We start from the raw sequence: 25,413 nt of genomic DNA, 5'->3' as shown, positions 1-25,413 counted from the left end.
GGCCGGCGCACCGCGCTGTTCCGATGGCAGGAGCCAGGTGCTTATCCTGGTCTCCCATGGGGTGCAGGGCCCAAACACTTTGGCCATCCTCCACTGCACTCCCTGGCCACAGCAGAGAGCTGGCCTGGAAGAGGGGCAACCGGGACAGGATCGGTGCCCCGACCGGGACTAGAACCCGGTGTGCCGGCGCCGCAAGGCGGAGGATTAGCCTGTTGAGCCACGGCGCCGGCTTGAACTTACTTTTTAAACTCTAGAATGAATATAATTGTAAAAGTGTAAGACATTGTTAATATCATGATTATTCTTTGTCCAATTGGATTTCTTTTCTCCTACATGCTCTATTAATTAAACTCATGTTTAGGTAAACAAAATAATGACACATTAGTCTACAGCAGAACATGGACTTTGGTCAAAATAATAGGGTCATTGCATCCACAAAGAGAGTCAGTGTGTCTCTCACACTCATGTCCATGTTGTGCTTATCAGCCCAATTTGTTTGCAGGCCCATTCCTTGTGGTACTACAGAGTAATGAACATTAACAGATCTTGAGCCCCATAGAATATTTTCTCCTTCCTAAAGTAACTCCCACGAAAAAACTGAAAAACAATTAAATGTACACTATGACCCTAAACTATAGGGACACTTATAATGCAGAGATGGTAGATCAGGTTGAGCAGAAGTTATGAAAGTCTACATGGATAATATGGATCTTATGAAGGACTTTGAATGGTGAGAAGGATTAGATATACCCTGGTACAAAGGTACAATGGGCATTTAAGTCGATTGGTGAAAAGGAGTTGTGTCTTCTTTTGTACACCTTGAATACCTATAATAAAGAGACTTTATTTTTGTATCAAGATTCTGAAATCATAGATATTTCTCCTGTAGACTATCATGCATGAGTTGAAACTTGGTTTCATATAATCTTGAGCTATTAGGATATTGCATGAGGCATTAGTGAGAGAAATTATATATATATATATGTATATGTACATACACACACAATGGTACACACACATATATACTATATATGTGAAAACAGAACTAAAACATAAGCTTAGTACAAAAAGTTTGAAATCCACAACTTACATAATTTTCATGAATTTTTTAATAACCTGATCTGTCTACCTACCTAGGTGTCTCTGCTCTTTCATTTAATCAGTGACTTCATTAAGGTGAATTTGCCACCTTATTTATCCTCCGGATAAGGAAAGATGTGTTCACTGTGACATTGCATTGCTTTTATTGAAATATCTCTTTAGTAAACATTGAATTTGCCATTAGTGGTGATTTTTTTTTAATTTTAATTGTTTTAAACAAGTAACATAGCTGTTTGAAACAAGAAATTTTAAGACAGTTCAATAGAACAAAGTGAAGGATTACTCTATTAGGATACTCTCCATGAATGAAATTCAATAGATTATGTGAATTTGAATTCCACTGGAAAATTGGCACCAGACTGAACATTAGTCCAAGCCAAATTTTTTTCTTTAGTGTTGAGAAGCCCTAAATATATTTTCCTTCAGGTTAAAAGTAGAACGCTCTATAATAGAACCTCATTAACTTGACACTGTTGAGTGCAACTTAGCTTAGGTCACCAGGATCTCCTATGGGTATTTCAGTTGATGAAAGCAAACTGGCCTTACAGCAGAATTTGAAACCTAGGCAACAAGTGAGTTTGCAGAACTCCCCTATTTGGTGTGACACAGCACATCCCATTCAGGTATATAGTTCCTGTTCCACTCTCACCAGAATCTATCAAAGGCAGTTGTAAATAAACTCTCTCAAATAAGATTGTTAGGCTTCAATTCCTTAAAATATCACTCTAACAAGGTTTTATTTTATAGAATGTCTGTATAATTTCAATGTGAAACAAATTTTTTTCCTACATTTGTTAAAGTCTCATAATCTGTGATATGGGTCACAAGGAAATAAGGAAACACTGTGAAAATCCTCCAAAGGAATAAACACAACAAATTTCCATCTTGAAGATGATTACTCAAATATAGTCAGAACTCAGATCAAGTGAGTTTACATTAGCTACTTGGGCAAGAAAGTCTCTCACAGTCCAAATCTGAAGCCCTGCAGGGGCCACCATTGGCCCCAGTCACCTGCTCACAGAGCCAACATCACAGACCTCTCAGGTGTCTGCGTAAATTCAATGTGAAGTAAAAAATATCCCAAGTCTTACACCAAAATAGAGACTTTGACTTAGAAATATACTTTTAACCTTATTTTTAAAATAAGACAGAAAAACAAAAATCAAGTTTGAAACAAAGTAACACTTATTTTGGCAAGATAGCAGCCAAAATCTAGAAAGCATAAGCTATGTGATTCAAGTGGGAAAGGCATTAAAGAACAAACCATAGTATTCAGGGAAAAACCACACTGAACAAAATATACAGTATGTCTAAGCATTCTGAAGTTATAATTTAAACCATAATGGTAAAAACTAAAAAACTATGCTCAGTTTCTGCCAGCAATTAAGTGCATATTTACCTGTTTCCCCCAAATAGAATCAGTTGACTATTTAGTCACACGTCAGAATTTGTGTTTTTTCTCTCAGTACAAAGCAACCACTACATATACATAAAATGCTTATTTATTAATGTAGTAGTAATTTCCCTGGCTCATCCAATGTGCAATGCACATGACTTCAAAGACTACAAATTTGGGGAAATTGTACACAAACTGTAAAAACAAAATTTCACGTTTCAAAACCTGCTCTTAATTAACTTTTATAGGATACTCAGGTCACTTCTGCTCCTCAGATGTTGCACTGTCATTTGATTAGCCAGTCTACCTCAACCTAAAACATACATTACCAAATGCCAATCTGTGGGACCAGAGGTAAAACTTTAAAAGTACTGAACAAAGTCATTACAAATACACACACTTACACTCTGAAGACCTCATTATGGTCTCAGCACCTAACAATATTTCACAGGCTCCAACAATCCTATCAGGTTAAATGGTGGTATATTAAAAAGGAGCCAATTACTTCAGCCGAAGTCATTCAGAGCCAAAAATCTTAAGAATGACCAAAATCAAATCTTTATTTTTGTTAACTGTATAAATGTGATCCAAATGTGTCTACCACTAGTTTTTCAAAAAGAAACATGCTATAAAATAAGCAAACTATATCTCCTCACTGATGTGTATGGAATCCCTAGATGTCTCATTGGGCTTAATTACAGATCACTCACAGTAATAGATTTTTTTAGTATAAAGTGTAGCATGATGTTGAGCTATTTTAGCTTTCACACATACACTGCTGCACTTCTGGCTGATAATGGAGAAAAAGTTGCAGCATTACACTGTTAAGCTAGGTTGCATCCGGCCCTTTAAATGGCATCAATATCAATGTTGTCATCCTTGTTGCCAGACTTCATAGTTTCAACTTTGGGTACACTGGCAGTCTTTGGATACACCACCTCAATGTTCTCATCCTCATCATCTTCTTCACCACGAGAAGACGCCTCTTCAGCCTCCTTCAACCATTTAATAAATGGTTCTGCTTTGACGTGAATCTCTTTGGCAAGTTCTTTTGAGGCGTATTTCTTTTTTTTTTATTTATTTATTATTTATTTATTTTGACAGACGGAGTGGGCAGTGAGAGAGAGAGAGACAGAGAGAAAGGTCTTCCTTTTGCCGTTGGTTCACCCTCCAATGGCTGCCGCGGCCGGCGTGCTGTGACTGGCGCACCGCGCTGATACGATGGCAGGAGCCAGGTGCTTCTCCTGGTCTCCCATGGGGTGCAGGGCCCAAGCACTTGGGCCATCCTCCACTGTACTCCCTGGCCACAGCAGAGAGCTTGCCTGGAAGAGGGGCAACCGGGACAGAATCCGGCACCCCGACTGGGACTAGAACCCGGTGTGCCGGCGCCGCAAGGCGGAAGATTAGCCTGTTGAGCTACGGCACCGGCCGAGGCATATTTCTTAGAAGCCTTTTCCAACCAGCTGATGATGACCTCTTCTTCTAAAAGGTCTGCATCGTACATCTCCTTCAAGAAGTGTGGAATCTTGCAGATAAGCTGAGCTTGATGCATTACTACCACACACTCCAAATCATAATGAAGGCACTGCTGAGCATTTTGTTGTGACAAAATCTTAGAAAATGGCACCTGTATTTCTTAATTTGTTCTCTAATCTCATTAAAAAGAACTTCAGTCAGAACAAGAGGATGCATAGCTTTTACGTCCAGTCTTTCTGCCTCAGCAACAATTTCCTTGTCAGATGAGTCAATAAAACCCTCTTCTTTCTTTTTCTTAACAAAATCAAGCAGGATATTGACCCGCTCTTCCGCAGTCCTCTCCAAGTCCTCACTGAGCCTAAGAACTTCAGCGCGGTCACTGATTTCATCCATTCTGCGCCTCTGAGCTTTCTCGGTTGTATCCTCTCCCCAGTCACCCTCCTCTTCCTCTTCCACAGCCTGTGGCGGAGGACTGATTTCATTGGGTGGTGGTGGTGGTGGTGTTCACTGCTGGATACGGAGCAATTTTCCTTGCCTTTGCCTTTCCTGTTTTGCTTTTCCTTTTCTTTCTTTCCTGAACCAGTGTCACCATTCTAAGGTGGGTTTTCGAGAATGAACGTGCAGAGTTTATGATGTGTGTCAAGCATGCCTCTATAGCCACAGGCTTTACAAGAATTACCTATTGTTTGCTTTTTCAGATTGACATGCAGAGCTGTTTCAGGATTCTCACACTGAGGACTGAGAACAAATTTTTTAATGAATCCATCCAACATGTCTTGCAGCTTATTCACCTCATGAGATCCATTGACAATGCAATGGTCATTCTTAACATCAAACTGGGACTGTGCTCCCAGCTCACCACCAAAATATTTGGTGGGATACGTTGGAGGCCAATTAAGCGCTTTAGCAATGTCAACCATGTTGACTGTAACTGTCTTGATTCCATTTCCTTTGCTCTCAACCTTGGCAATCAGACGGGGCATCTTGTAGGGATAGAAATGGTCTGACACGTTGCAGTTGACATTGACAGACATTTTGGCTTATTAGTGGCTTTATCAATAAGATGAAGAGATCTTTGATTGCAACTCTTTGGTATCTTCTGTTTGGAGAAGAAGGGATGACAAACAACTGAAATAGTTCTCGGTCTCTGACATGAAAAAAAATTCACCACTGAGGCTGCAAACTTCTTGCTTACATGCTATGTGTCCCCAATACAGGTACCAATGGCTGCACAACAGCTCATTTTCGTCAAATAAAGACATAAACCCAAAGCTTCTCACCCAGGACTGGGATGAAGTCAGGCGTGTTACAACTCAAGTCGGAGTCCGGGGCTGAGGAGCACAGTGCAGGGAGCCACACGGCCAGGTGCAGCTGCTGAGCTATGGGAGGGCTGTCTCAGCAACTTCTGAGGTTGGGCAGCATGGAGCCGCGACCTCTGGAATGTTCTAGCTCTGACTCATTAGTGATGGTTTGACAGTTATATGGTGATAGCACTACAAGCATTAACATCATACTTTTTTTTTTTTAAAGCAAAAGATTTCAGGAGCCATTACCAATTCTCAAAGTCATTTAGTCACCAGTATGAGCTATAATGGATTATTGATCTCATAGACTATAAAGGCTTTCTAAGATCTATCATAGACTATTGGGTTATATATAGTTCATTTTTCAAGAGTTTGTAAGTTTTCAGTCAGGGTCTATCTTTGATCAATCATGAGATGTATTATATAGACTTATCCCGGGCTGGGCTAACATATTGCTCTCCTCTGGTCTCTGGTTTTAACTGCCTCTCTTCTCTTACTTTATTTTTTTTTTTTATTTGACAAGTAGAGTTGTAGACAGTGAGAGAGAGAAAAAGAGAAAGGTCTTCTTTCCATTGGTTCACTCCCCAAATGGCCACCACGACCCGTGCTGCGCCAATCTGAAGCCAGGAGCCAGGTGTTTCTTCCTGGACTCCCATGTGGGTGCAGGGTCCCAAGCACTTGGGCCATCCTCCACTGCCCTCCCGGGCCACAGTAGAGAGATGCCTGGAAGAGGAGCAACCGGGACTAGAACCGGCACCCATATGGGATGCCAGCGCAACAGGCTGAGGATTAACCAAATGAGCCACAGCACTGGCCCCTCTTCTCTTACTTTAATCATCGTGTTTCTCCTCCTGAATTTGGATACACTTTGTAATCGGGCTTGCTAATCCATCTGCTTTTGTAAGGGTAGTGGGTGAGATGAGTTGAATCCATGTTTCTGACAGAAAGCCAGCCACATATTACTCTCACTTATTTTTTCTCTCTGTCGCTCTCTCCCTTGCTCTCTCGCTTGTTCTTGCTCTCTCTCTCGTACACACAAACACACCTCAACAAATATAACACAAAGACTTGAAACAGTTGTGGATGCCATAACTAATTCATATGTGTACTATAGCTTCAAAAAGAATGTAAATTAAAATGAAATTTGCCAGGCACTTACTTCTGAACAGATTTAATAATAGTAGACACATAAATGAATATAACATTAGAGGGATTCAAATTTAAGCATTCGGAATCTTCATTTTTGAGCTATTATTTTTGGGAAATTTGAAACATGAAATCTAAAAAAAAAAATTCTTTTCCTTTGGAAGCAGGCACATATGTTCCATTACATCCAGAAAGAGGAATTATATATGAGAATGAAAGGAGACAATAGACAAATAAGTTGCTAGATTAACCCAACAGCCTATGATAGATCTTAGAAAGCCTTTATAGTCTATGAGATCAATAATCCATTATAACTCATACTAGTGACTAAATGACTTTGAGAATTGGTAATGGCACCTGAAATCTTTTGCTTTTAAGCTTTGACTTGCAATAAATTCAAGTTCCTCTCAGGCATCACCATCTGATTCCAATAAGCTGTTCTTAGATTCAGCACCTTAAGGTGGCTGTGGAAAATTGTAGGCACTCAATATGTATTAAATGAATAAAAAATGAACAAAGAAATGAAACCATTTTCTTCCATCCTCAATTCTCTTTTGATCCTAGCATCTTCTTGGTCTGGTCTTCTTTAGGTTCTGCCTTGTATCATGTTATTGCTTCAGATCTCTGATATGTCATTAGTTATTATACTTCTTTTTTTTACTTTAATAATGTTGTGATTTCTAAATTTGGATTTGCTTTGTCATTGGATTTGCTAATCCTTGGCACATTTTTGAAGAAAGAAGATGGAGGGAGTTGAGTCCATTGTACTCTGTGGAAGCAAGACAGTTGACAGTGGCTTCTTAGCCTTTAGAATTATAAGTTTTTTTAAAAGAAATTTTATATTTATTTATGTGAAACGTAGAGTTATATATAGAGAAAGAGAGACAAAGAGAGATTATCCATCTGTTAGTTCACTCCCCAAATGGCCACAACAGCCAAGGGTAGTCTAGGCTGAAACCATAAGTCACTACCTTCTTCCATGTCTTCCACATGTGTGCAGGAGTCCTAGCACTTGGGCCTTCTTCCACTACTTTCTCAGGCATATTAGCAGGGAGCTAGATTGGAACTGGAACAGCTGAGACTTGAACCTGCACCTATATGGGATTCAGGTATCACACGCCATGATGCTGCCCCTTGGAATTATAATACTAATGTAAATGGCAGGGGGAAGAAAAGGCCGGTGTCCCAGTGCCCAAATGAAACTGAAATGTAGCAGATGTTCAAGTGGGTTTCACAAAAATATAATGATATAAACATGGATGATACAGCTAATGTGCTTAGAATACCAATATGTGGCACAATATTTGAAGTTTCATTTCCATTTCCATTAAATCCTCACATGACTACTGAAAAAGTATGTCACATCTCTATTTTGAAAGATAGTAAGATAGAAAAACTTTTAAGAAAATATAAGAACTTTCTTCAGACTACCTATCTCATATGAAGGTACCTCATAAAATATATGGAAAATAGAATTTAATGATAAGTTAATCTTGGCGCAAAATTTTTGGAAATCTATTCAGCTTTTCATAATATGGACTTTCATAAATGTTTTGAAGAATCCTTGTATACATTGGTTTCAAAAATTTTGCACCAAAAAAATTTATCTTCTATTTTCCATGATCTTATTGAATTAATTTAATATATAACTGAACTAAAATTCTAGTCTAGGACATATTTTGTTTCTTCTGCTGCTCTATAATTTTCATTTCTCTCCATATTTCTATATTCTGGCCTGGGAACAGGACCTGCTCTAATAGCAGTAGACAATCTCTGTACATGGTTCGTCATTCCTGATATTTCTGATATCAGGCATGATCTATGTCAAATCGTAAGTACAATGGCTAACATTTTAGAGCTGGCACACTCATTAGCTTCCATGTTTATACTTTAATATGTAGGCTGTCATTTGATCATGGTAACAATCATTATGAGGAGCAGACCTGGTGTTTTCTTTCATTCTTTTCCTCATAGTTCAGATTATAAAACTGCATCTCAAAGCATTTTCATTTCTTCTCTAAAATGAAAAAGCTAGTAATTGGACACCATGGCTTGTGCTCATTTTGTTACACCAGACCTTCCATTGGGAAGTTCATAGTTACTGGCACCATTGTATTTCTAAACATTCACCTTCACTACTTTTTTGCTTCTCATCCTTTTCTTTCAAATAGCATTTAAAATAATTCCTAAGTGTCATATTCCTAGGAAATGGACATAAAGTATGAAGTCTGAAGAATTTAGGTATAGTTCCTGACCATGCAATGATAATCTGTCATCAATTTAAAAAAATATAACACTTCAGGGTCTGGCATTGTGGCATAGTAGGCTAAGCCTCTCTCTGTAGTGCTGGCATCTCTTATGGGCGCCGGTTCCAGCTCTTTGCTGTGGCCTGGGAAAGCAGTAGTAGATGGCCCAAGTATTTATGCCTCTGAACACATGTGGGAGACCTGGACCAGCAGATGGATGTGTTTCTCTCTGTGTTTCCTTCTCTTTCTCTGAAGCTCTACATCTCAAATAAATAAATAAATAAATAAAATCTTAAAATAAGAAATATAATGCTTCTTATCCCTGGTTTATTCAGTTGTTAAATAACAAGAGCAAATCATTCTACCTAACATGGGTGAAACAAAGATAAAAGTTGAGTATGAAGTTACTGGAATCACTGTGTCCATGTGAAATATTGTCTTTGAAAAGGCAAGCATAAAACATGTGAAATGATGATATTGAGATATCTGATATCAGCTGTTTGTTAGATTCCAGATTTCCTATCCTCAAAGAGAGGTCAAGTTGTCAAACTCCAAGGTACTGACGATTCCCAATGCCTGAAGTTTTTAAGGAGAGGGAACATATCTTGCTTGTACTTATGTCCTGTACTATGTTTTGTGTGTAGGAAGGGTTGCTTAAATGTGTGTAGAATGGAAGGAATTTGATTTCCTGGAGGCTGGTCCCTTGTTCTGCTTTTGCTAAGACAAAACAAATGTTTCTGAACCGGATTTTAATCCAGATAATGAATGATGCAATAAAAAAAAAATGTGCATGTGGAGGGAGGGTGAGTAAATTGAGAAAAAAAAACCAAAATAAATACTTTTCCATTGTATATGAACATTTCCATATTCAAAATGACTAACAAAGGAATTATCAAACATGTACATGCTTTGTTTTTCCCCTGAAGGGATTTGCATCATATCACAATTGGCTCTTTGATATTAGCGTATTTGAAGTTTTGTTATAGATATGAAATAGGATAACATGGAACCATAAAAATAAATCAGATAAATAACTCCTGTTTATTTCACACTACTGATAAAAGCACTGGACAACTCTTACACATGTGCCACTGGTATACATACAGGTGGGCAATCCCTACAGTAATTATTATGCAATTGCCCAGTTATACAGATAAAAAACAAGACAATAAGTGCAGAATATTTTTTGGAAAAATTCAAGATGTAATAATGACAAAAACTTCCAGTCTATAAAGAGTATTTATTAAAATATTTTGGGTAATATCATCCTTGCTTAATGGTGAAAGAATGACTGCTTTCATTCTAAGATCAGGAACAAGACAGGCTTCTGTAACAAAATACCCTAAGTAGATTGTTAAGAATAGAAACTTATTGTTTTTCTGGAGACAGGGAGGCCCAAGATCTAGTATCTAGCAGATTTGGTGACTGGTGAGGTAGGTGCCCATTCTTCATTGATGATGCAATCTGTATACTTACTTGGTGGAAGAACAAGAAAGATCCCTCAAGACTCTTTTATAAAAGCATCAACTTCATTGTCAAGCCTTCATAATATAATCACCTCCTACAGGCCCTGTCTCTTAATATTATTTCATTAGAAAGAGGATACATATATTCAGATCATAGTGGTAAGTATGCTTGCTCTTACAGTATCCAGTCCATACTGTATTGCAGTTATGGCCAGTGTAATAAGACAAGAAAAACAGATAAAATTTCTTTATTCACTGATGATATGAATATGTATGTTCAACATAAAAACTTATCCAAGAGGAACTTCTAGTAATAACAAATGTATTTATTGAGATCACAGGATGCAAAGTCAATATATAAAAACTAAGTTGCACTGTAACATATTATCAGTGAACAATTTGGAATTTAAATTAAATGTATAACATTTATAACTGCATAAGAAAAATAATAAACACTTAGGCGTGAATATTCACAAAATATGGACAGATTTTCTCCATGTAAATTATAAAATGTTGCTGAAAGAAATTCAAGATGACAAATAAGACTTAATATAAAGGACATCAGCTAATCCACACTGGCATAGCGTTTTAATCAGAAAATAGATTTTTCTCTCTTGCACACATGTGTTAGCTGTGACACCATTCATATTTTAGTCACCATTTCATTACATCCTAAATAAAATAGATCTCATAGATGCAGATAAATTATTTTGACTGATTTTCACATAATTTACAGGCTTTATCTGTATCACCTTACCCAAAAGCTTCTAAAAAAAGTATTTATTTGAAAGAGTGACAGACAGGGAGAGACACAGAGAAAGAGATGTTCCCTTTGCTGGTTCACTCCCCAAATGGCCACAACAGCCAAGGCTGAGCCAGTCTGAATCCAGGAACCAGGAACTCCATCCGGGTCTCCCACGTGAGAGGCAGGGGCGACACATTTGAGCCATACTTCTCTGCTTTCCCAGGTACGATAACAGGGAACTGGGTTGAAAGTGGATCAACCAGGACTTGAACTGGTGCCCTGATATGGGAAGGCAGAGGTGGCTTAACCCACTGACCCATCATGATGGTCCCCCCAAATTACTTTTGAAGATGCAATTGCAGCTCAGACAGGGTGATGACAACACTTTGCAGAGCTGTGGTATTATTCCAACACACTGTTTGTACTGGTGACCTGTATAGAAGCCGTTTCTCCCAAAGCCAAGATAAAAGGATGCAGAAAACAGGAGTATGAAAGTGGAAATGGCTCATCTTTCTCTTGCCCATGATTGATCCACTTACATGCCCTGTCTTTCTGGTGCTTGAAGACATAGTGGAAGGAGAATTAATTTTATGGGGATGTTACAGGCAGATCCTTAAGCAGCTTCTTTGAGCTTTGCAGTAACTTTTATGCCAAGATCTGACAAATCCTGCCAAGATCCTATAAAAGTGTTGTATACCACTGGGACCCTTGGTGGTGGCTTTCTCGATATTCTTATCATTTATGATACTTTCTTGAACTATTTTTGAGGATCCCCAACTTTGTTTCTCTAGGTAGCTAAGATTTTTGGTGGCTGTTCTTCTGATCTTTATTTTCCTTCTCAATGGCTAATTAATCTTCTAATTCCTCCTATTAATCCTTTCTGATTTGAAATAGCAAGAATGGCTTCCGTTTTTCCGACTGAACCCTAGTTGATACATGTTCTTTGTGATACAAATGTGTTCCCAATGACAGGAGAGAAAGCAGCAAATCAGGTAGAGGTGAGACTACTGGTATGAAATGGTATGTGTAACACGTTTGGAAAAATCAAACATGCAGGTAGCTAACTACAAGAAGACTACTATAGTGAAATAAAGCCTGAAGAAAATCTTTATATCAAGGACATGAGTCTTTACTTATATGGAAGATGGTAATTAATTATGCCGGTAAAGAGCTATTCAGCAAACAAAACACTTTTGCATATATTATCTCGCTTAGATTTGCAGAAGAGTCCCATAATTGGTGGATTAAATATGACAGGGTACTTCCAAAAAATTTGTGGAAGCATTAGATTAAAGGATGTTTATATTGGTTGAAAACAGTTTATGTCTATACATAGTTTTTTTTTTTTATAATTCTGATTTGTCATGAATTTTTGATGATCTCATATTTTTATAGATTTTTAAATTTTACCAACAAAATAAATGTATCTTCCAATTCCTTTTCTAAGTATTTTTTGAAATATACTTGTGTATCCTCTGTGTTATTCACATCTATCTGATCACCTCATCTCTACACCATGCACTTGTTGGTGGCATCACAGGCACTATTCTATACCCTTTACAAATGATGAAACTGAGGCTTTGATATATTGGATTCATTTAACTTATTTGCTCATTTAAAAATGAACACATTTCTCAGAGTAGTACATTGGCTGCTTAGTATGCATCAGCTATGGTATTAGGTAACATGAAGGAAAAGATAAACAACAAGATCTCCCTACCTTTATACCTCTTTAGTAGGAAATATAGGCATGTAATAAATGATTTTTAGTATCACAAATCCTTTTACAGGAATCAGATCATAAGGTGTTACACATTCTTCAACATACCAATACTCAGGGAAGGTCTTTTTGAGGAGCTTAAATAGCCAGGCTGCTACTGAGATCTGAAGGGGTAAGCAGTAATGCCAGGCCCAAACTCACATAGTCAAGAGATGGAAAACCCTGAAGTACAATGCAAACCCTCTGATATCTACCCCAGTGTACTTTTTACTACAAAGTTTAGGCTGTGACTGCGCTCTTAACTCAATGGAGGGAGGTTGTACATTATTTATATCAATGTAAAAATAAATAGGAATACATAGTGCTCTGTAGCTAGGTTGGTTTGCATGTTGCTTACCTGTAAAGAGTATAACCTACAACAGAATGTGCAAAATCAATTTGATAGGTTCTACATCATCCTAATACTTTAGAAATAACCTCTATGTTTTTAGGGCAATTAAAAGGAAATTAAACTATGATGTCAAACAATGTGACATTGCTAATATTTCATCATTTCGACTTCAAAAGTGAATTTTGTATGGTTCATACATAGTATTGAACCAACATATCCAGCCCAGTGTTGGAGTGTTATAAGTAATCTAACAATTTGTTTTGGAAACACAGTATGTACCTCAATAAAAAGTAATTACTATAGACAAAAACAGTATCAGCCCCAGATAATCACCAAGTCTGGGAGGACTAAGAACAGAATAAATGCTCTATTATAGTCACAGAGAGAAAGCACTTTTTAAAAGTTGTCTAATTGCAAATTGACCTGACCAGGTCAATAATTTGAAATGTAAAGAAGTTTTGCAGGATATAATTGGCTGTTTTGGTTGAATCAATAACAAATTGACTTAAAAAGTCTAAATTGTAGTGAGAACCATGGTGAAACTTTGAAGTTATTTTCTAAATGTAAATTGCTTGAAAGTTTAAAATGAGTCTTTGTCTATAATAGTGGACCAAATCTGAATCAACTAAATATTTTGGTCCCCAGCATTTGGTACAAAGGTATATTTATAAGAAAAATAACATAATTTTAAACTTGGTATTGAGAAATTTTCATTTACAAATCAATTGTTTATTTTCAAACATGTTTGCTGATAACATAGGTAAATATGAACCTTTCTGTACTGCTGATAAATGTTGAGATTGGTGACACATTTCTGGAGGAGAATCTGATAATACGTATCAAAAATAGAATGTTTAGAGCATACATTCTCAGTGGGCTGATGTCAGCCACAAGCCAGTAAGAGATTTTTGTCTGTGTGTCTGTGTGGGATTATTCTTCTAATGAATAAAACATCTGATGATGGACATCTTAATTGATTCCATGTTTTGGATGTTATGAACAGTGCTGCTACCAACATGGTGGAGCAGATTTTTATTTGTGTTTTTTAAAGTTTTTATTTAATGAATGCATTTTTTCATAGATACAACTTTAGGAATATAGTGGTTCTTTCCCCCATACCACCCTCCCACCCCACTCCCATCCCCCCTTCCTCACCCTCTCCCATCACCTTCTTCATTATGGTTCATTTTAGTTTGATTTTATATACAGAGGACCAACTCCATTTTAAGCATAGATTTCAACAGTTTGCACCCACGCACACACAGAACATATAGTATACATTTTGGGAACAAAATTTTCTGTCAATTATCATTGTGCAACTCATTAGGGATGGAGGTCCTACATGGAGATTAAGTTCACAGTGACTGCTGTTGTTCATTTAACAATTAACACTCTTATTTATGATGTCAGTGATCACCCAAGGCTCTTGCCATGAGCTGCCAAGGCTATGGAAGCCTTTTGTGACCATAGACTCCACTGATATTTGGACATGGCCATAAGCAAAGTGAATGTTCTCTCCTCTCTTCAGAGAAGAGTATATCCCTCTTTGATGACCCTTTCTTTCCACTGAGATTTCTCAGAGATCCTCTGTGTAGGATATTTTTTTTTTTGCCACAGAGTCTTGACTTTCCATGCCTGAAAAGGAAGCCTTAAGGGTTGATTCTGATGTCAGAGTGTTATTTACAGCGAATGTCATTCTAGGAGTCTGCTGTGTGGACTGCTTTCCATATTGTACTTTCCTTCTTTTTTAATTTTATTATTATTAGCAGGCACTTGATGTTATTCATATATTCACTTTTATACTTAAACCTATCTATATGTTGACTTTAACATTTAATATGATAATTTTAACAGTAAATATGGCATTTATACCACCACCAATTTTTATGGGTTTGGAGTCCCATGACAAGTTTTTAGGCTGTACCCTTAGAAGCAAATTTGTAGTACTGTATGCAGAACTATACTGCTTTACAGTTGTAGACTACCTCCTCCATATTTTATTCCCCCTCTTATTTTTAACTGGGATATTTTTCCAATTGACTTAAAATACATATGATTAACTCTTTAAAGAGTTCAGCATGTAGTTTGAAGAAGAGAAAAGAAAAAAAAAGAAAACAGAGGGGAAAAAAGGATATAAAAAATGAAAAGTAATAATAATGTACTGTCCCTTAACAGTCAATTCAAGGATTATTCAAGTCATTGATTCTAAAAGTGTCAATTTTGCTTCTGTAGCTTTCATTTTGGGAGTGCTATTAATCTCCCAAATCAGGGAGAACATATGGTATTTGTCTCTTTGGGACTGGGTTATTTCACTAAGTATGCAGTTTTCTAGCTTGCTCCATTTTGTTGCAAATGACCAGAACTCATTCTTTTTTACTGCTGTATAGTATTTCATAGTGTATACATCCCACAAATTCTTTATCCAGTCTTCGGTTGATGGGCATTTAAGTTGCTTCCATGTCTTTGCTATTAGTGAATTGAGCTGCAATAAACATAGAGGTGCAGATAGCTCTTTTGTTTACTGATTTCATTTCCCTTGGGTAAATTCCCAGGAGTGGGATGGCTGGGTCATATTGTAAGTCAATATTCAGATTTTTTGAGGTATCTCAATACTGTTTTTCCTAGAACCTTTACCAGTTTACAGTCCCACCAAAAGTGGGTTAGGGTGCAATTTTCCCCACATCCTCTCCAGCATTTGTTGTTTGTTGATTTCTGTATGAGGGCAACATTAACTTGGGAGAGGTGAAACCTCATTTTGGTTTTGAATTGCATTTCCCTGATGGCTAAAGATCCTGAACATTTTTTCATGTGTCTGTTGGCCATTTGGATTTCCTCTTTTGAAAAATGCCTGTTAAGGTCTTTGGCCCATCTCTTAACTGGGTTGTTTGTTTTGTTACCATAGAGTTTCTTGATCTCATTGTAGATTCTGGTTATTAATCCTTTATCAGTTGCATAGTTTGCAAAGAATTTCTCCCATTCTGTTGGTTGCCTCTTCAATTTCCTGACTGTTTCTTTTGCTGTACAGAAGCTTCTCAATTTGATGGAATCCCATTTGTTCATTTTGGCTTTGATTACCTGTGCCTCTGGGGTCTTTTCCAGGAATTCTTTGCCTGTGCCAATGTCTTGAAGGGTTTCCCCAATGTTCTTGATTAATTTGATGGTGTTGTGTGTAGATTTAGATCTTTAATCCACGTTGAGTCGATTTTTCTGTAGGATATAAGGTAGGGGTCTTGCTTCATACTTCTACATGTGGCCATCCAGGTTTCCCAGCACAATTTGTTGGAGAGATTATCCCTGTTCCAGGGATTGATTTTAGCTCATTTGTCAAATATATTTGTAAATGTTTGGATTGATTTCTGGGGTTTCTAGTCTGTTCCATTGGCCTATCCATCTGTTTTTGTACTACAACCTGGATGTTTTGATTATAACTTCCCTGTAGTATGTCTTGAATTCTGGTTTTGTGATGTCACTGGCTTTGTTTTTGTTGTATAATATTGCTTTAGCTATTCCAGGTCTCCTGTTCCTCCATATGAATATCAGCATTATTTTTTCTAGATCTGAGAAGAATGTCTTTGGAATTTTGATTGGTAAAGCACTGAATCTGTAAATTGCTTTTGGAATAATAGACATTTTGATGATACTGATTCTTCCAATCCATGAATATGGCAGATTTTTCCATTTTTTGTACCTTCTTCTATTTCTTCCTTTAATATTTTATAAATCTTGTCATAGAGATCTTTGACAACCTGGGTTAAATTTATTCCAAGGGACTTGATTGTTTTTGTGGATATTGTGAATGGGATTGATCTTAAAAGTTCTTTCTCAGCCATAGCATTGTCTGTGTATACAAATGCTTTTGATTTATGTGTATTGATTTTGTACCCTGCTACTTCACCAAACTCTTCTATGAGTTCCAATAGACACTTAGCACAGTCTTTTGGATCCCCTGTATATAGAATCATGTCATCTGCAAATAGGAATAGTTTGACTTCCTCCTTCCCAATTTTATGACTTTGATTTCTTTTTCTTGCCTAATGGCTCTGGCTAAAACTTCTAGGACTATATTGAATAGCAATGCTGAGAGTGGGCATCCCTGACTGGTGCCAGATTTTAGTGGAAATGCCTCCAACTTTTCCCTATTCAATATGATGTTGGAAATGAGTTTGTAATAAATTGCCTTGATTGTGTGGAGTAATGTTCCTTCTAAACCCAATTTGCTTGGAGTTTTTATCATGAAAGGGTGTTGCATTTTGTCTAATGTTTTCTCTGCATCTATTGAGATAATCATAAGGTTTTTGTTCCTCTATTTGTTAATGTGATGTATCACATTGATTGATTTCTGAATGTTGAACCATCCCTGCATACCAAATATAAATCCCACTTGGTCCAGGTGAATGATCTTGCTGACGTGTAATTGGATTTGATTGGCCAGGATTTTGTTGAGTATTTTTGCATCTATGTTAATCAGGGAGATTAGACTATAGTTTTCTTTCTCTGTTGTGTCTTTTCTATGGTACTTTCTTAAATACATTTAGTGACACATGAGTATTCTCATGGTATAAAATCATGAGAAATTGAGTTTTCCTGTTAATTTTATGCTCATTACCCTCCAAAAATTTATTTTTAAGAAAAATGTAGTCATTTGCTTTGAAAGAGTTATAGAGAGAGTTAGAGATGGTGATACTGATCATTCACCTGCTGGTTCACTCCCCAGATGGCAACAACAGCCAGGACTGGGTCAATCTGAAGCCAGAAGACAGGAACTTCATCCAGATCTCCCCAGTGGGTCACGGGGTCCCTAACACTTGGACCATCTTCCACTGCTTTTCCCAGGCATATTTGTAGGGAACTGGATCAGAAGCAGAAGTAGTATAGGCAGGACATGAACCCATTGCTGCTATGGGATGGTGGCGTTACAGGTAGTAGCTCTACCTGTTATATCACAACTCTTGCCACAATATGCTTTATTTCTAATAACTCCAAATGTAAGAATATATATATTTATTAGCTTAGGTTTAAATATGGGACGATAATTCGATGTAGACATCTGAATCAAAAAATTTGCTGCTAAAATTGGAAGTTCTGTGAAAGGTGGAAGTCACCATCTGATCTTAGGAAATCATGAGATTTCAAGAATCAAAGGGGTTTCCAGTAATTATCTCAACTGTCTACAATATCGAAGAAGATGACACAGTTAAGAATGTCCAGAAAGCTGCAAAATTTCACATCTGGACCTAGTGACATCCACAGAGCTACTTGTCCTGTAAGATAAGCAATAGATTTGTTTCTACATGTCATGCAGTTCCTGTCAATGGTAGAACCCTTAACACCACAGTGTTTACATGTTTCTCTTCAGGGAATGCTCCTTTGTACAGGGTTTGGAACTTAGATGTTCACATTCAAAACTTGTTCATGTCAATGTTCCAGAGGTGGTCCCTCAATGGGATGGTGGCTGATAACAGTATTCTCAGAAGGCTGATTTATCTATCAGAATGGTGAACTCTTTAATTTCAATGACAGCTGCAACTGCTTGAGGGAATAGATAATACCTTTAGCCTGAGCTTTACCTTCCCTCTCCATGTGAAAGCCACTCAGGAAGTCAAATTATCAGAAGGTTGCTGGTTGAACATGAAATCAACAAAAGAAGATAATTATAGGATTTGAATGTTTAATAGCAGGAGGCTGTGATAGCCTGATGTATCTATTGTAACAAAAAGGAAGCAGATATATGCTTTCCAGAAAGATCTAATAATAAATGGCTCCCTTGAATAGGACAGGTAAGAAGCTTTGCCAACATCAGTTTCCTCGTAGGACTTGAAAGTTTTGTCAAGTTCCTTTCTGACTGGCATACTCTTTTTAATGTTAATTAATTGAGTAAGGTTAATATAAAGTTGTTCTGTCTCTGAAGTGTTTCTTTGGGAGTGTCTTTGACACAAATTTTATTTAGTTCTTATCTCTTTCTATTTAAAAAGGAGGGGTACCCTGCTATCACCTTCATTTACAAAGATACCAGAGATAAACTATTTTTTGTCTCCAATAAATTTCTATCATAGCTCTTCTCACATAATTTTACTTCAAATTATCTATAAGGTTTTCTTTCCTTCAAAAATATTGTTTTTCATTTTCAATTATCTTTATATACAGATCAATTTAGTATATATTAAGTAAAGATTTCAACAGTTTGCACCCACACAGAACATAGAGTGTAAAATACTGTTTGAGTACTAGTTATAGCATTAATTCACATTGAACAACAGATTAAGTACAGAGATCCTACATGAGGAGTAAGTGCACAGTGACTCCTGTTGTTGACTTAACAAATTGACACTCTTGTTTATGGCGTCAGTAATCTCCCTAGGCTCTTGTCATGAGTTACCAAGGCTATGGAAGCCTTTTGAGTTTGCAGACTTCGATCTTATTTCGACAAGGTCATAGTCAAAGTGGAAGTTCTCTCCTCCCTTCAGAGAAAGGTACATCCTTCTTTGATGGTCCATTCTTTCTACTGGGATCTCACTTGCAGAGATCTTTCATTTAGGTCTTCTTTTTTTTTTTTCCAGAGTGTCTTAGCTTTCTATGCCTAAAATGCTCTCATGGGCTCTTCGACCAGATCCGAATGCCCCTGTGTCATATCCTTATAGGTGCTGAAAAATTGGTTAGAGAAATGAATGGATATGAAATATCCAATATAAATAGTGGCTTCCTACAAATATATTCATGTCTTTGACTAAGAAGTAGTTCAAATAGAAGTTGGATGAACACTTGCTAGAGATGTTGTAGAGATAAGTTCAATGTTCATGTTTATGTTTAAATTCTAATATAAACTTTTAATTATATTAAAACTTAGAATTCTATTTAGATAATAGCAGTGCCTGGAAAAGAAAGATTACATTGGGAACAGCAAGTAGGCAAGAAGGAAGTGGCTAGCACACCCAAACATTAAAAAAGAAATCACTGAAACATATCTTGGGTTTCAAAAAGTTTAGAAAGACTATTACAATTTGTATCTTTATATAACAGTTGGTATATGAAAAGCCTCTTGATTTTTCAACTTTTCTGCTTTCCTCTCTTCAGAAATCATATAGCTGGTTAGTATCTTTTTTTGATTTTTCTTTGATATGACTTTTGGAAGGTATGAAACACAGCTGTGACATAGAGGCAGAATTCATAATTACAAAAGTTGACTCCCATATTCACATGCAATTTAACAGGCACAAATTTTAAGAAGATGCCTTAGCATGCAGCCATAACTTTAGGAAAAAAAGAATAAAAAAATGGTTACATAACTACAAAGTATCCATCTTAAGGAATTAGAACAAGAAAAGCAATTTAAACCAAAAGGAAGCAAAAAGAAGGAAATACTAAAGATAAAAGCACAATAATTTTAATTTGAAAGAAAATGACAAATCAGTAAAATAAAGATACTTTTGAGAGAGATTAATAAATTTGATCAAATGTTAGCTAAGTGATAAAAAATGAAGTAGATTCAGAAATTATCAGTGTTAGGAATAAAAGATGAGGCATCAGTATAGATCCTATAGACAGTAAAGGCCAAAATAAATATTCCAATAAATTTGATAGTTTACGTGAACTGAACAAATTCCTGAAAAAAGGCTACAACTACTAAAGCTCACTAATAAGATACAAATAATCTAAATAACAAATATCTAGCAAAGATATTGAATTCACAAGAAGAATATAGCATACACATACATATTTAGAAGTTAAACAACATGCTACTGAATGACCTATGGGTCATTGAGGAAAATTAAAAAAAAACTTTTTGAAATACATTAAAATGAAAGCACAACATATCAAAATCTATTAGGTAGAGCAAAAACAGTATTAAGAGGGAAGTTTTTAGCATGAAGTGCTTACATTAAAAAAGTGAAATGCCTCAAATTAAGGATCTAATCTGCATCTTGAAAACAGAAAAAACAAGAACAACCCAAACTTATATGAGCAATAGGTAAAAAATAATGAGGATCAGAGCAGAAATAAATGAAATTAAAACTAAAAAAATACAGAGGATCAACTATACACAAAATTCATTCTTTTTGGCTTTTTGAGAAGATAAGCAAAATAGACAAACCTCTAGCCAGACTAACAAAGAAAAAAATTCAAGTAAATATAATGAGGGACAGAAAAAGACACATTACAACTGATATCACTGAAATACATAGGATCATATGAATCTAGTATTAAGAACTTTATGCTAATAAACTGGAAAACATTGAAGAAATGACCAAATTCCTAGATTCACACAACCTACCAAGATTCAATCAAGAAGATATAAACAATGTAAATAAATTCTCAATAAGCCATCAGATTGAAGTAGTAATCAAATATTTTCCTTCAAGGCAAAGACCTGTACCTGATGGTTTTCCTACTGAATTCTACAAAACATTCAAAGAGGAAATAACTTGAATATTCTTCAGACTGTTCCAACACATTGAACAGGATGAAACTCTGGCAAAGTCTTTATGAGATCAGCATTACTTTGATACCAAATTCAAACAAAGACACAACATGAAAAGAAAACTGCAGACCTATAACTTTAATGAACACAGATACAAAAATCTCCACAAAATACTAGCAAATCAAATCTAAAACCACATTAAAAAGATCATATACCATGACCAAGTGGGGTTTATCCCAGAAATCCCAGCATGGGTCAACATTCCCAAATCAATAAATGTCATAAATCACATCAATAGAATGAAGGACAAAAACCATATGGTCATCTCAACAGATGCAGAGAAAGCATTTGATAAGATTCAAAACTGTTTTCTGATAAATACCCTTCACAAATCAGGTATAAAAGGATCATTCCTCAAAATAATAAAGGTGATATATTATAAATTAACAATTAGCAAATATTGAATTGGGTGGAGAAAAAACTGAAAGTGTTTACCATCAGATCTTCAACAAGACTAGAATGTCCACTTCTGCCACTCTTATTCATTATTGTACTAGAAGTTTTAGCAAGAGCACTTAGGGAGAAGGAAGAAATAAAGGGCATCAAAATTGGAAACAGAAAACTCAAATTATCCATGTTTGCAGATAACATGCTGTTGTACCTGGAAAAATGTAAGTACTCCACCAAAAAGCTGTTAGAATTAAAAAAACAATTCAGTGAAGTTGTAGATTACAAATAAATATACAAAACCAGAATATTTTGTATGTTATTGATGAACTCACAGAAAGAGAAATCAAAAAAGAAATCCCATTCACAATAGCCACAAAAATCAAATATTTAGGAATAAATTTAACCAAAAGCTGAAATATCTCTGCAGAGAAAATTATCAAACAGTGATGATAAAAATCATCAAGGACACAAAAAATGGAAAGATTCTTTGCTCAGGGAGCAGAAGCAGAAGTATGAAACTAGACCTGTAGCTTACACCTTACACAAAAATCCATTCAAAATGAATCAAAGACCTAAATCTATAACCCAATACAATAAAACCATTAGAGAACATTGGGGAAACTCTGGAAGACATTGGCATAAGCAAAGACTTTTTGGGAAAGACCCCAGGTGCACCAACAATCAAAATTAAAATTGACAAATGGGTTTACATCAAGCTGAGAAGCTTCTGCACTGCAATGGCAACACTCAGAAATGTGAAGAAAACTGACAGAATGGGGAAAAAATATCTGCAAACTATGCAACTGATAAAATGGTAATATTTAGAATCTGTAAAGAGGTCAAGAAATGCAACAATAATCAAACAATCTAGTACATAAATGGGCAAAATAATTGACCAGGAATTTTTCAAGAGAAGAAATTGGAATGGCCAATAGACAGTTCAGAAAATGCTCAGGATAACTAGTCACCAGGGAAATGCAAATCAAAAGCACAGTGACATTTCACCTCACTGCATTTGGAATGGCCCACACACAAAAATCAATAATTAACAAATGCTGGAGAGGATGTGGGCAAAAGGATACCTCGGTACTCTGTTGGTAGAAATGTTAACTGGTGCAACCATTGTGGAAGACAGTGAGGAAGTACCTCAGAAATCTCAATACAGACCTGCCATATGATCCAGCCTTCCCACTCCTGGGAATTTACCCACACCAAAGAAAAAAGTATATGAACAAGTTATCTGTACCTCCATGTTCATTGCAGCACAATTCACAGTTGCTAAGAAATGGAATCAACCCAGATGTCCATTAACTTATGACTGCATAAAGAAATTATGATACACACACACTATGATACTACTCAGCTGTAAAAAAGTAATGAAATCTTGTCTTTTGCAACAAGATGGTTGCAACAGGAAATCATTATAGTTAGTGAAATAATTCAGTCTCTAAAAGACAGATGTTATATGTTCTCCCTGCTCTGAGGTAACTAATAGAGTACCTGAAATATAATTTATGGAGTGAAATAGACATCTCAAGAAGCAAAGATTGTTTATAGCCCTTGTCTATTTTGTTGAAGAGCAGTGTTTTGTTTTAATTTATCTTTATACTATCTGTTGAACTCTTTTACTTATCAGCTATGTGATCATTAAGTTTACTGGAAAAAGATCATTATAAAAATAAGAGTGGGAAAACAAGTGGGATGGGAAGGATTGGTTGGAGTATGAATAGGAAGGAGAATTGGGATGAAAGTACCATTGTGTTCCTAAAATGGTGTAAAGGAAATATATGAAATTTGTATAACTTAATATATATATACATATATATATGCATATATATATATATATGAAACACAAATACAAAAAACCTGACAATTCCACCTGTTGACAAGAATATAGAGCAACTGAAGCTTTCATTTATTGAGAATGAAAATGCAAAGTAGCATACCCACCTTGTAAAACTATCAGCAGTTTTCTAAGTTAAGCATAGTCTTATCATTAGTAGTCTGCCTCTAATCTTTCTGTCAGAGAGATAGGGAAATATTTTTCTGCAACAGAACCTGTGTTTGAATGTTTATAGCCATAAATGTTTATAGGCATAATTGTGACAAGCTAGGAACACCTCAAACACCCTTAGACTGGTGAATGAATAAACCTATTTTAGTAATTTATAAAATGAATTATTATTCAGTAATAAAAACAATGGACTACTGATGTGTAAAGCAACATAGATGAATCTCAACAGTACTATACTTTTTGAAACGAAATGTTTACGAAAGCTTATCTATTGTATGGTTATATAAGTATTAAGATCTGAAAAAGTGAAACCAAAGAGGGAAAATAAGATCTATGATCTATCAACTAAGAGTTTATAGGGGATTAGTTAATTACAAAGGTCATGAGGATAGTTTTTAAAGCAATGTCATTATTAAATATGATGAATATCATTATGCTTATACTACTATATACAGTAGTAATGAAAACTTTTAAGTAATGTAAATATAATCTAAAGAAATTCTTTCTATATAAACTATTGTTTTTAGCTCTATCCTTTTTACAGAAGTTTAAACAAAAAAGCTGTGAAGTTCAAATGCACACAGGAGTCTTAATCATCTCTCTCAATATTTTGAATAACATTCAGTTTTGCAGATTTCACGTAATAAAACAGAGCTCATTTCTCCTATATCATAAAGCATCTCCAGAATAACTATAATGATGTACTAAATTTAAAGAAACATTTCTCCAAGTTATGAGCTAAAGTGAACTAAAAGAAAGGCACAATGAAAATCAGAACTTTATTCTGCTTAAATTATCTGTCTTTCACACTGAGATTTATACTATGCAATGAATGTTAGTTTAGTGATGAATTTTCACTACACAGAACAAAATGAGAACATTCACAGGTCCTGAAGTTTTGTTGCTCCTAAGAAATAGGGCTATGGATTCAGGGTGGGAACTCTGTTCCCTAGAAAATTAAAAAAAAAAAAAAAAAAAAAAAAAAAAACCAACAACAACAACTTCCTTCTCTAGAAGTATTGAACAAAAACAAAAAATTCCAACTATTTCTTTTAAATAGAAATTACACGGCTCACTTGGCTAATCCTCTGCCTGCGGCACCGGCACCCCAGGTTCTAGTCCCAGTTGGAGTGCTGGATTCTGTCCCTGTTGCTCCTCTTCCAGTCCAGGTTCTAGTCCCAGTTGGAGTGCTGGATTCTGTCTCTGTTGCTCCTCTTCCAGTCCAGCTCCCTGCTGTGGCCTGGGAAGGCAGTGGAGGATGGCCCAAGTGCTTGGGCCCTGCACCTGCATGACAGACCAGGAGGAAGTGCCTGGCTCCTGGCTTCAGATTGGTGCAGCGTGCCAGCCATAGCAGCCATTTGGGGGGTGAACCAACAGAAAAAGGAAGACCTTTCTCTCTGTCTTTCTCTCTCACTGTCTAAATCTGCCTGTCAATAAAAAATAAATAGAGATTACAGTTAATATAAATCATTTTTTTCAAAATATGTGAGAATTACATCTGTGATTTTGCTCGATATCTTAAAGGATAGTACAGTATTACTG

At 36.1% G+C, this 25,413-nt stretch overlaps 1 pseudogene; it reads right to left on the bottom strand.

Moving 5' to 3' along the window:
* Window positions 1-3,293: 3,293 nt before the first annotated feature.
* Window positions 3,294-5,007, bottom strand: LOC133764626 (eukaryotic translation initiation factor 5-like; annotated as a pseudogene).
* Between the last annotated feature and the right edge of the window lie 20,406 nt (window positions 5,008-25,413).

The sequence above is a fragment of the Lepus europaeus genome, chromosome 7 (genome assembly GCF_033115175.1).
Source record: "Lepus europaeus isolate LE1 chromosome 7, mLepTim1.pri, whole genome shotgun sequence".
Taxonomy (NCBI): domain Eukaryota; kingdom Metazoa; phylum Chordata; class Mammalia; order Lagomorpha; family Leporidae; genus Lepus; species Lepus europaeus.
Note: the sequence above shows the minus strand (reverse complement) of the source record. Positions and strands in the feature narration are given on the sequence as shown.